Here is a 12,916-nt window from a genome sequence, read left to right on the forward strand (position 1 = left end):
TTGCTATTGTTATTACTACTACTCTTGTTATTTACAGAGCTAGAAGGGGCCCTAAAAATCATCTAAAGATGGAAAACCCAAGGCCCAGAGTGTGGGGGGTGGGGTGGGGAAGCTGGTATTCATAAACCCACAAAGCAAGTTAGTGGTAGAATTGAATCATACCCAGGCCTCCTGACTCCCAGCCTGCACCATGTGGTTCCCTTATTGTCAGGCTGCCTCTGACAGGTCCCTCCTCCCTCTTTACATGATTGTCTCCCCTCCCTTGTAAATAAATTTCAAGGCATTTGCTTTGTGGAGCTGAGTGTTTATTCTATTTTTAGAACACTGTGGCACCTGTATGCAAATGATCCTCAGGGGACTTGTCTGCTATGGTGACTCGAGCCAACTCCCAAGAGAAAGTAGCTATGAGACCAAAGGGAAAGCCCAGCCCAGGGCAGGATGGAGATCCTGGACTGTCTAAGTTAAGTCCCAGAAGTGCTAGGGAGTTCACTCTAGCCTATTAGCTGCCCTCTATATATTAACTCCCTATGTCTCTGTTTAGAAATGAGTTCATAAGTGGGTCCCTGGGCCAGGCTTTAGCCCAAGGTTTTGTTTTTGGCTAAAAAGGTTTTAGAATGTCATGTCAGAATGTACCATGGAACCCAGGCTTGTGGACATTTACATTTGTTTAGCTTTTGTTGGCTCAGGTTCTGGGAAAATACTTCTTACTATCAGGAAAATGGAAGTAATTGAGGATTTGGAGAGAGAAAACCTTTATCAAGACAACCTGATGGTTTTACCCTGCCAAGCTGGAGAGAAATGGGACTCATGAGATGATGAGGAGGAGACAGCAAGGCCTCAAATTCATCTCCTATAAAAGTCAGTGTCCCGGTGTCCCCTGGCCCTTGGCATGAGCAGCAGTTTCCCCATCCTCAAAAGCCTCACCATTTAGCACACACTTAATGAATGTCCCCTACACAACAGGTTGGGTGAGTACCTGTTAAGTCACTTCAGTTGTGTCTGACTCTTGCAACCCTATAGACTGTAGCCCACCAGACTCCTCTGTCCATGGGATTCTCCAGGCAAGAATACTGGAGTGGGTTGCCATGCCCTCCTGTAGGGAATCTTCCCAACCCAGGGATAGAACCTTATATCTTAGATGTAAGATGTGTCTCTTCCATCTCCTACATTGGCAAGTGGGTTCTTTACCACTAGCGCCACCTAGCAGCCCCCTGTGTTGGGTGGGTACCACTAAATCCCTCAGTGGTTCCCTGTTCTCTTCTGGACGGTGTCCTAGTGCCTGGCATTCAAGACTTCCACGATCTAGTTCCAGCCTCACTTCCTATCTTAAGTACTGTGTTTCAAAAATTGAAAACGCTATCAATTGTAAGGTATATCCTTATTTCAGAGATGTTAAAATGTGAAACAAAAAAGGGCATCTTAGAATCCATATAATATTGTACTTTACACTTCAGTGAAAATGGAACTGCTTATACTTTCCCCAGATGCCATGCTGTTTTGGGCCTTACTATTTTTTTTCTTTTTAGCTGTTTATAATGGAAAATTTCAAACATACACTCAAGTAGGAAGACTAAGGAGTACTTGAGTACCATCATCCATCTACAACAATGATCAACTTATGATTTGTCTTCCTTATTTTTTCCCATGTTTCCTTCTCCCTGGACTATTCATAATAATAGCAACTGCCAGTGTTCATTATGAGTTTAGTTTTTCTTAATTATAAAAGTAATATACACTCATTAAAAAACACTTAGAGATTATATACAAACATAAAGAAGAAAATTTTACTGACACTGTGGTTGGTTTCTTTTCTATGAATTTTCAACATAATTGAGATCATGATGTATATTCAATTTTCTATCTTGTCTTTTTTAATGTAAAGCTATGACATGAATACAGCTAAAGTTGTTAGAAAATCTTTTAAAATATGTTAATGACTTCATAGCATTTTACAAGGAAAATGTACCATATCTATTCATTAATTCATTCACTAACAGTATTTGTTGCATTTACCATATTTTGGTCACTCTGAACAGCAGCAAAACAATGAGGTACAAGTTCTGGCCTCTCGAAGTTTAGTTGTTCTCCATTGTTTGAACATTTAACTACTTTCCAACTTGGGGCTGTTATGGATCACATTGCAGTGATCAGTGATCATCTTTGTATATAAAACTCTTCCTCAGTTTCAGATTATATCCTTTGCATAGACTTCACTAGTGAGATTCCCATTATACTCTACCTTTGCCAGCATCGAATATTATCTTAGTTTAAGTTTAGCTAATTTAATAGCGTAAAATGGTATCTCATTATTTCAAATGGCATTTCTCTGATTACTTATTGAACAATCATCTATACATTTATTAACCATTTGTTTTCTTCAAATTGTCTGACAAGGGTCCTATTTTTATCACCAGCCATTTCTTAATATAAAATCTAACAATCATTTCCTTTTGCTCGCTGTTACCTGGGGATATATTAAGTATAATCTTGTTTCAAGCTTCTCTTTTTTTCTCCTGGCCCTCTCCCACATCACTTCTTCTCCCATTTCTTCCTGTCTTGAAGGGGAGTTGGGTGAGTCACTGAAAGGATACAGCAGGTGGCAAATTAAGCAGATTCCCTAGGGAGACTCCTCAGACTGCTCTGAATAGTGCTGATGTCAATTGGGAGGCAAAAAGACTGAAGAGGAAATGGATTGGCAACTCTGATGCTAAATTTGTCCATGCAAAAGCACTGGGGTGTCAGGGATGATTGTTCTTTCAGCAGGCATATTTAAAATACCTGCTATGTGCCCAGATCTGTCCTGGGTACTGATGAGGGCTTAGTAACTGGAGAAGACACAAATGAAGTAGGTCTTACTTAATAGTCAACTATGTACATGTCTAAGGCATTCAGACTAAATGGAGACGTCTGGCAGACAGTTGGAAATTTGCATCTGAAACTTGGAAGTAAAGGGCCCAGCGGATAAAGAGCCAGTTTAGGAGACAGGAGCAGGAGGAGGTGCAGGGGAAGCGCTGGTAAAGTAAGGTTTCATAGAAACTGAGGTAAGGAGGGGTTTTGACAAGAGGAACAAGTATGGGGCATGTCATCTTTGTTATTTGAGGCAACAGAGAGATAATATTACCCAGCTTTCTCTCATTTATTCGTTCCTTTGTTCATTCAGTATTTTTGGAATACCTGCCAGGTGCCATGCCTTGCTCTAGGTTGTTGCTGAGGCTATAGAAATGAAAGGCACGGCCCTGAGTCCACAGCCTAGATGAGATGTAGATGGGAGTTGAAACAAATCCCTGATGTAGAATCTATGATCCATTCATTCAAGAATAGTTATTGAAGGGACTGCCCTGATGGTTCAGCAGTTACGAATCCACCTGCCAGTGCAGAAGACACCATTCAATTGCTGGTCCAGGAAGATCCCACACGCAGTGGAGCAACTAAGCCCATGCGCCACAACTACCGAGGCCGCCTCGTACTAGAGCCCCTGCTCCACAGCAGGAGAAATCTCCACAACGAGAAGCCTGTGTACGGCAGCTAGAGAGTAGTTCCCACTCACTGCAACTAGAGAAAGCCAGCCCAGCACTGCCAAAAATAAATAAATAAATAAATATTGAAAACCTAAGCTGTGCCAGGTTCACTGAGGAACAATGAAAGGAACCACTCTATCTTTAGTTTATCTGTGTGAAGTAAAATGTAGTGCCTGTATCTTAGTGGAAATCATTCGTATCTGTGAGAGGCTTTGCGGGTTTTGTGTGAGATCAATGCCAAAAATAAGAATGCAGGGTATTCACCTCTCTGGAGCTGGACTTCTCACCTGTAAAATGAGGGAGACCCTATAGGTATCATATGTATCATCCTATAACTTCTCAAAGGATTTGCCACATGTGAGGTAGTTTCCCTGCTAGACTGAGAATTCTGAGGGCAGAAATCATGTGGGTCTTATTCACTGGCACAGTGTAGGCTCAGTAAATGTTTGTGGAATTGATTACTCTCACATATGTAATCAATTCCACAAGGGCTTTCTAACTTGAAGGTTCTGTGTTCTGCTATCACTAAAATAAGGCTCAGGTATATTCTGTGACGGTCCAAAAAAATGAATTTTGATATTGGATCCCCAAGAATTTCCCAGAATAGGTGCCCTTTGACCTGGACCTCAAAGGTTAGATAGGAGTTGCATGGGCAGGGAAGTGCTTTCCAATACCCAATCCTGGGTTCCAGTGACCTCTTTTCCTGCCCACTGTCCTCAAGGATCACTACCTGTGACTGAACTCCTTAGACTCCAATCTTCTTATCTGTAAATCAGTAGTGACAGCAATTCATGGTGTGCTGAAAGAATACTGGAGGTGGAGTCAGAATATTTGCATTTGAGTCCCAGCCTAGTCAAAAATATAAGTAGCTGTAACATCTTAGGAAAGTTACTTTACCTCTGAGTCCCAATTTCGCTACATGCAAAATAAAGCAATCAAGACTGCTGCTGCTGCTGCTGCAGCTAAGTCACTTCAGTCGTGTCCGACTCTGTGCAACCCCATAGACGGCAGCCCACCAGGCTCCCCCATCCCTGAGATTCTCCAGGCAAGAACACTGGAGTGGGTTGCCATTTCCTTCTCCAATGCAGGAAAGTGAAAAGTGAAAGTGAAGTCGCTTAGTCGTGTCCAACTCTTCGAGACCCCATGGACTGCAGCCTACCAGGCTCCTCCATCCATGGGATTTTCTAGGCAAGAGTACTGGAGTGGGGTGAGCTCAAAGACTGATTTTCCTTCTGACTCTCAAAAGTTTGTAGCACAAGGTCATTGTTAGAATCCAATGAGATGATGCAACAAAAATGCTTATAAACTGTAGGGTGCTCCGAGTGTGGTCTATACTACTGAGGACAGAGGGTATAACACCAAGCCAGCTTTAAGGGGACACTCTTTCCTTTCCTCAATCCCTTGCTTCTCCTTGGCTCCACTGAATGTCCCTGAAAAGCTCTCTCCTGCTTTCCTCCCATTCCTATGGGACACGATGCCTCGGCTCCCAGGTGCTACAGAATACAAAGGGCTTGGAGTTTGGCAGCTGCAGGTCAAGGTGTAGGATGAGGGGAGAACCAGCTCAGCTCTTATTACCTGTCTTCCTGGTGCTCATCATCCCCCCACCCCCACCCCGGCAACCTTGCCTGGAGGGAATGAGCTAAAGAGGGGCAGGGAGAAGTTTGACTGGCAAGCATGTATATAATAGGGCAGGAATCCAAGCAAGGACAGAGGCCCCAGATATAACCTCTTCCTAGTTGTGTGACTTCTTAAGTCTGTCACTGCTCTGGGTCTTCCTCTTTTGTCTAATAACTTGGAAAGGAATCAGAAAGAAGAGGGGACCCTTTTCTCACAGGTGATTTTCCTACCAATCCTGAGTTTCTAAATGAGTTTTCTGTCCTTAGCACAGAATCAGCCTTTGAGTTTCATTCACCAGCATTCTTATTAAGTGCCTACTATGTGCTGGGTGCTATAATTGAGGACCTGGGATTTAATTTAGCTAAATAAATATTGGGTCTCAGAGGAGACAGATGAATAACCCAGTAACTCTAATAAGCGTGATACATGCAGTGATCTAATGCCAAACTAAAGAGGATGGAGAAAGAAGTTACTTTGTCAGGGGAGAGGAGGTCAAGGACAGTTCAGAGGATGTGACCTTGAATAAAGTTGTGAATCATAAAGGAGAAAGGGGATTTCAGGCAAAGATCAGCGTATCAGATTAAGGTCCAGGGGTGTGAAGGAGCAGTGTTTGGAAAACCACAAGTAGTTAGGCAAATCTGAAACTCACTGGTTCAGTGGAGGAATGGGAGGGAAGGAACTGGAAGGGAAGCCTGAATCAATCCTGAAGAGTCTGCTTTCTACTGAGATGCTTGTAGCCTATGAGGTGGCCAGTGGGAAGTAAAGGGAGGGATTTAGACCAAAAGAGATGAGATTTAGAAGACGAGATTTAGAAAAGACCCATCTGACATTCATTGTGCTCTATCAGAAATGTTGCAGTCACTCCCAAAGTTCACCCTTTCAGTCCTTTTCAAATATTTATTGGAAATCTCCCTGCCCCCTGTGCCAGTGCTATGCCAGGCACTGAAGACCAAAGAATAAGCAAAACCAGACACCTTGTTCTTATGGCCCTTGCAGTTTGGCAGGGGAGACAGTCTTTAATCAAATAATTACACAAATAAATGCAAAATTATAGTGCTACAAAGGAGAAGTACGTGGTGCCAGCAGAGGATGTAATTGTAGCATTCGACATTGCCAGGAAGGTCAGGGCAGCTTCTCTGCTGAGTTGAGTCGAGCTCCAGAGGAAGAGTGTTGCCTCAGGGAAAGGTGCTAGAAGGCTCTGTGGGAATGGCCTCTCCTGCTTTAAAGTCCCCATTCGATACATGTTTCTCTTTACAGTAAACAGACACTATAGAGTTTAAGCAGGTATGTATAATATTCAACCTTATATCCTCAGGATCTAACCAACACTTACCACATAATCAGTGCCCAGTGAAGATTCGGAAAAAAAAGAAAGGAAAAGAATGAAAATCCTTTAGGCACTTTAGCTATTTGGAGATGGCAGTACCCTTCCTCAGAGCTTCTTTCTTGCTTCAGCTGCTCTTCCCATGACACTGTTTCAAGTTCCTGTCACTGTTCTTTCTGGTCATTCCATTTGATTGTGGCTCCTGTGACAGGTGATTTGAAACAGCAGGGATGGGGTCCAGTGCCAAGAACATTTGTCTCTTGGAGCCAGAAGACCTGGTTTTATTTAAGCCTCTTTTCATCATTCATCTCTACAAGTCTCAGGTTTGTTTTTTTTTTAATATGGAATGGATATATTGGTTCTTCTCTCATAGGATTTCTCTGGGAACCATCTGAGATAATAAGAAAAAAATACTTTGTAAACTCTAAGAGCTAAACAAACATAGGACTTAAATATTTGGAGGGCTGCCACATGAGTGAAAAATTAGATTTATTCTTTGGGTCTCCAGAGAACAGAATTAAATCAATGGATAGAAATTACCACATGCAGCTTTCAGTTCAACAGAAGGAAGCAATGTTGTAATACTCAGAACTGTCCATCAGTGGAGTGGCTGCCTTTTGAGGTGGTAGGCATCTAACACTGGGAACACTTAATGCAAGTATGCTATAGAAGGAATTCGTCTTTTAAGTGAGTGGGTGGATTGAGTAACTTCTAAGATTTACTTTTAATTTTAGAATTCAACAGTCTGATAGTTAAGACACGTGGAGGAGCTGGGAGAGGGCATATGTGGCCAAGAGAGTACATGAAGAGACATATGGAGCAGAAATGAGTATTGCATGTGTGGGTGACAATATGGAAATTTCAGAAATGATGGATCTGTGTTGGGTCAATGATTCAGTGGAAGATAAAGAAGATAACTAATATTGGTTGAACACCTGTGTGCCAGACACGTGACTCCATTTAAGCTTTGTGGGTGATTTCCAGCCCTTTTCTATGGTGGCAGAGCGACGTTGGCCTTAGGGAAACTTAGAAATGGTTGGAGGTTCTCCTGTCTGGAAGTGGGCTGGGTCCTATCCTGAGGAGCGGAGAAGAATTCAGAATATACAGTCTGGTTGGGCTATAAGCTGTGTAGACAATACACAAACTTTTGTCAAAACACAGAATTTGAATCCTGACTCTACTTCCTTGTAGTTTGTGACTCTAGCAAGTTACTTAAACTCTGTGACCCTCAGTTAATTCATATATAAAATGGGGACTCAAACTTGTCCTGCTTCAGGCTGATGTAATAGTTAAGAGGAATAACCTACAGCAAAGGCCTTCTGGGAAGAGCACAGGCTTTGGAATAAGACCTAGGTTTGAATCTCAGTCTGCCATGAACTGGTTATAAGATCTTAGGCAAGTTATTTAAATTTTCCTTATCTGTAAGTACAGATAACAGTATTTCAAGGCTGTTTTGAAAATTAAGTAAAATAGGAAAAGTGCTTAGCATAGTGCCTGGCACTTAGCAGGTTTTATTTGGTTAGTACAAATAATAAGATCCCATATATGAAGCAATTTTTTTTTTGAAGCACTTATTGAAGTGCCTGGCACATAGTAGGTGTTCAGTTGATGTTATCTCCCTTCTCCCTGGCCCCCGTGTCTGTCAGGCCAGTGGCTTGAGTATCGTTGTGTCCAGTCTCTGGCATCGTGCTCTGCCCATATGAAGAGCTCAATGAATGTCTGCTTCGTAGAAGTGAATCAATTGCTCTTGATGACACGATCTCCTTCTTCAAGTAGACAGTGAGTCATGCCTCTTTTTTTCCCCCTCCTTCCTGTCTCCTCTTTGGTTCTATTTCTGACTCTCATCAGTGGGAGGGGAATCAATGTTCATCAAAGTGATTTTTAAAAATAAAAGAGAGAGGGAGTTTCAGGAGCGATTCTCTGGGCTACTTTCCATTGAGCACAGGATAGTGAGAGCTGGACGGTTGTTTCCAACCTTGCTTTTCTTTAGGTGAAAAACAACATCGACAGTAATAAGCACAGCTACTATAAGCTTTATTACACACCTACTATGTGCCTGGCACTCTCCCAAGCTCTATGAATACATTATCTCTAATCCTCACACAACCACTTCAGGACTGGTATTATTATTTTGCAGACAAATACTATTTGATTTCACTTATAGGAGATACCTAGAATAGTCAAATTCATAGAGTCAGAAGGTACATTGGTAGATGCCAGGGGTCAGGGGCGGGGGTTTGGGGAGGGGGAATGGGGAATTCATGTTTAATGGGGACAGAGTTTCAGTTTAGGAAGATGAAAAATTCAGGGGAAGGGTGATGGTGAGAGTTGGCCAACAATGTGAATGTACTTAGTGCCACTGAACTATAGACTTAAATATGGTTAGAATAGTATGTTTTATATTATGTGACTTTTACCACAATAAAAAAAAAATTAAAGAAAAGGACTAATATTATTGTCACCACTTTATTAATGAGGAAATTAAGCCTTAGAAAAGTTAAATAATAATACAAGGGACAAATACTCCTATACTTGAGTACCTAGTATGAGCTAGACATTTAAAAAAATCTTACTTAAACACCCTACAAAGTAGGTATTATTATTTTCATTCAAATTGTGAAGAAACTGAGCTTCAGAGAGATGAAAAAACAAAGCCATCCAAAATCACACAGTTAATGATAGGAAAAACTATGAGTCAGACCAAAGCCTGCTCAACTCTTAATTCATCCATTCCCTTTCTGTCTGTCCATTTTCTGCTCTTTGAGGGAAGCTTCATATTGAGGGGCCTCCCAAGTGGCTCGGTGGTAAAGAACCAACCTGCCAATGCAGGAGATGCGGGTTTGATCCCTGGGTTGGGAAGATCCCCTGGAGAAGGAAATGACAAGCCACACCAGTATTCTTGCCTGGAAAATCCCATGGACAGAGGAGCCTGGTAGGCTACAGACCATGGGGTCGCAAAAGAGTTAGACACACTAAGCAACTAAACAATGACAAATCATATTTAGACCCTGAATGGATGCTGCCCTGAGCAGGTCTGAATGAGAGCAGGGTGGCCCATGGCATGAGACTTGTTCAGTCCTGCTGAGCAGACCCTGGGAAGCTGGCCCTGCTCCTAGGGCTGACTGTGGAAGTACAAAAACAATGCCTAAGTGGCACTCATGCTGTATAAGGAACTGTTCCAAACATTTTGGATATAATAACTTTCTTAATCTTTGTGGTAACTTTGTGAAATAGGTATTGTTATAGATGTTATAAGTCTGTTGTTATAGACTACTTTATAGATGAAGAAACTAAGGCCCCAAAAGGAAAATTGCCCCAGGAGAGAATTATCCAAAAGCGTGAATACTAGGACACAGGAATCACTGTGAATTATTTTAGAGGCTGCCTACCATTGTCACAAAGTTAGTAAGTGCTAGAATAGGGGTTTACACCCAGAAGTCTAACTCGAAAGACCACGCTCTTAACCTCAAAACTATATGGCCTTTTTGTTTAGCAAGTGGTGATTGAATCCCTAATGTGTGCATAGTCCAAGGCACTGAGAGTGTAGAGGTAAAACTAATTCCTTGTCCAAGCTTATTTATTATTCTATACCAGGATTTCCAATTAACTGGGCATCAGTTGAGTAGCAGGATTCTTTGTCAAAGAGATGGAGCACAGGTCCAGACTCCAGGTACAGATGGGAGACTGGAAACTGTCACAAAGAAGTGGTATAATGCAGGTGGAGTGAGGAGAAATGAGACCTGCTGGCAGTGCTCAAAAATCCTGCTTGGGCCTTTAGATCCCTAGTCTGGACAGGTGGCTTAGTTCTAAACCCTATAGAACAAGATTTGGGGCCTGAGCCTGTACACTGGTAGAAAGAGTCTCATCTGTCTCGTTGGCTCTGAGGAGTTCAGGAAGTAGAGGTAAGAGCTGCTGCAGTGGTTCATAGGTACCCACGCACAGAGCTTTTGTGTAGATATAACAGGAGTATCTCTCTAATATTAGTGCCTAAGATTCCTGTGTTAGATGTTTACTCACTCACCCTCACTCATGCACACTCACTCATCTATCTCTTCATTCATTTTTTAATTCATTTATCTACTCACCCATTCTACACTACTCATTCATTACACCCATCTACTCATTCATTCTACACTACTAATCCATGCTGCTGCTAAGTCGCTTCAGTCATGTCCGACTCTGTGCGACCCCATAGACGGCAGCCCACCAGGCCCCGCCGTCCCTGGGATTCTCCAGGCAAGAACACTGGAGTGGGTTGCCATTTCCTCCTCCAGTACTAATCCATGAGCTGGATACAATTCTATTTGCCAGAACTCTTAGGGAGAAGTACTGTATGTGGTCAGAAGCAATACTCTGATAAGCTGCTTGAAGTAAAGAGTAAGACACCCCCAAACCATGCTCAACAAACAGGAGATGGTGACTCAAATGCTCTTCAAGGATGGTGGATGTGTTAAATGCAGACTTTGTTTTGCTGAGTAATGTGCAAGTCTGGGTCAGAGCTGAATTGCACAGGACATGAAGAAGCTGAGCCCTGCCAGAAAAATAACTGATTTGTTTGCCATGTCTGTAAGTCACCCCTTAAATACTTGTTGAATCTATTTCTACTGCATCCCCACTGCTACCACTCTAGTTCAAATACTTCTTAGGTCTCACCTGAGCGAGTCGGACACGACTGAGCAACTGAACTGAACTGAACAGAGCCATTGCAAAGATCTCACCAACCAGCCTGCCTGCTTCCCATGTCTACTTCCTCCAGTTTGTTCTCCACATCACAGTCAAAGCGATCTTTCTAAAGTTCAGATAAAATCATGTTAATATCGTACCTCAAAATCTTTGATTCTAAAAAGATCAAATTCAAATTCTGTAGCATTGCCTTCAAAGCTCTTTCTAGTTTCATTGCCTACTCATTTCCCACAATTCCTTAAGTTCTTCTGGAGTAGTCATGGGAAAAAACTCTTCCTTACGCAAAAATACCTTTCCTTCACTTCTCTGCTTGGAAAATTCTTATTTAGGAAAATCCCTGTTGTCTTCCTTCTATTACCAAGTAACCGCATCTTTAGGTAATGCTGCCGGACTTGCAGAGATCCCATCCGTGGGAGTGGTTGTGCCATCTACCACATTTCCCATTCTCCTCCTGGGCGTTTTATAGGATTGTGCTTTCTTGGGTGTGGGCGTGTGACTTGCTTTGGTCAGTGAACAAGAAAAACGGAAGAGGCAAAACATGACTCAGCTACTTTCTCTCCTTCTCATAGCTGCTCTGTCAGTCATTATCCTGGAAAGAAGCAGACAAAGAGCAGAGCACCCAGCCAACTCTTAATGGATATGTAAAAATAGTGAAAGATAAAACCTTGTTATTGAAGCTGCTGAGATTTTGAGATTGCTTATTATTGAGTAACCCAGTCTATCCTAACTGGTGCACTATCTCTGCTTTGACATCTTTCATAACTACCCTAAATCACCATATTTCTACTTTATCTGAATTGTGTGACACATTTTCTTTATACCACTTATTTGATAGTGATGACATTGCTAATTATGAGTTTGGTGGTATGTCTTAGCCACCTCTATACTTTTGCTGAGCTTTCCTGAGGGCAAGGGTGATGCTTGTTCCATTTCTGTATCACACAAATTATGATTCATAGCCAAGGTGACATACTGAAATAGGTGTAGGAATCAGACAGACAGACTTGTTTTGAATCCCGATTCTTACATTTGATGGACAATCTCTGTGAACCTCAGTTTTCTCAACTGTAAAGTGGGAGTAATAATATGTACCTTACAGGGTTTTTCTAAAGTTTGTGGATAATAGATGCAACATATGTACTAATATGGCATGTTATAATTCTTTTGTTCCCATTATTTGTTTTTAATATCATTACGGGTAGTGTTCAGTAAATGCCTGTGGATAAACGTTTCATTGACTGAGGTATAATGATATGTGCATCAGACTTGGAATCAGAATCCCTAGATTTAAGACATAGCTTTTTTTTTTTAACCAGCTTTGTGTCCTTGGAAAGTCACTTACCCTCTCTGCAGTTTTGCATTCTCAACTATAAAATGTAAATACTGATCCTTACCTCTGAGAGACTTTTTATAAAATTTAAATGAGGTAATATATGAAGAAATCTTTTATATGTGCTCCAGGATCACACATCTGAAACTATAATGATACAGAAAAGACTGATTGGTCCCTGACACGAGGACTCTGTGGACATTGTGAAGCACCCCAGCATATTCCATTAACGCTTTATTGTGGGGTTTGGCTTAGCTTGTTTGTGTTTGTCTTTGCAACTAGACTGTGAGCTGCTTGAGATAAAGAATTGTCTTAGTCATATATTTTTTTTAGTGAAAATGTTTGTTTCTCCTTGTATAAATAATACATGTTTAGCATTAGAGACAATAAAAATACCTGAAGAAAATGAAAATCCTGATAATTCTTATCTTTCTTACAGAGATA

General features: G+C 41.6%; 1 protein-coding gene across 1 annotated transcript in view; it reads left to right on the forward strand.

The window, feature by feature from the left end:
- The window catches only part of RAB3B (RAB3B, member RAS oncogene family), a 78,930-nt gene that overhangs the window by 33,126 nt on the left and 32,888 nt on the right, over window positions 1–12,916 (forward strand). The window lies entirely within an intron of this gene.

The sequence above is a fragment of the Bos mutus genome, chromosome 3 (assembly GCF_027580195.1).
Source record: "Bos mutus isolate GX-2022 chromosome 3, NWIPB_WYAK_1.1, whole genome shotgun sequence".
Lineage (NCBI taxonomy): Eukaryota > Metazoa > Chordata > Mammalia > Artiodactyla > Bovidae > Bos > Bos mutus.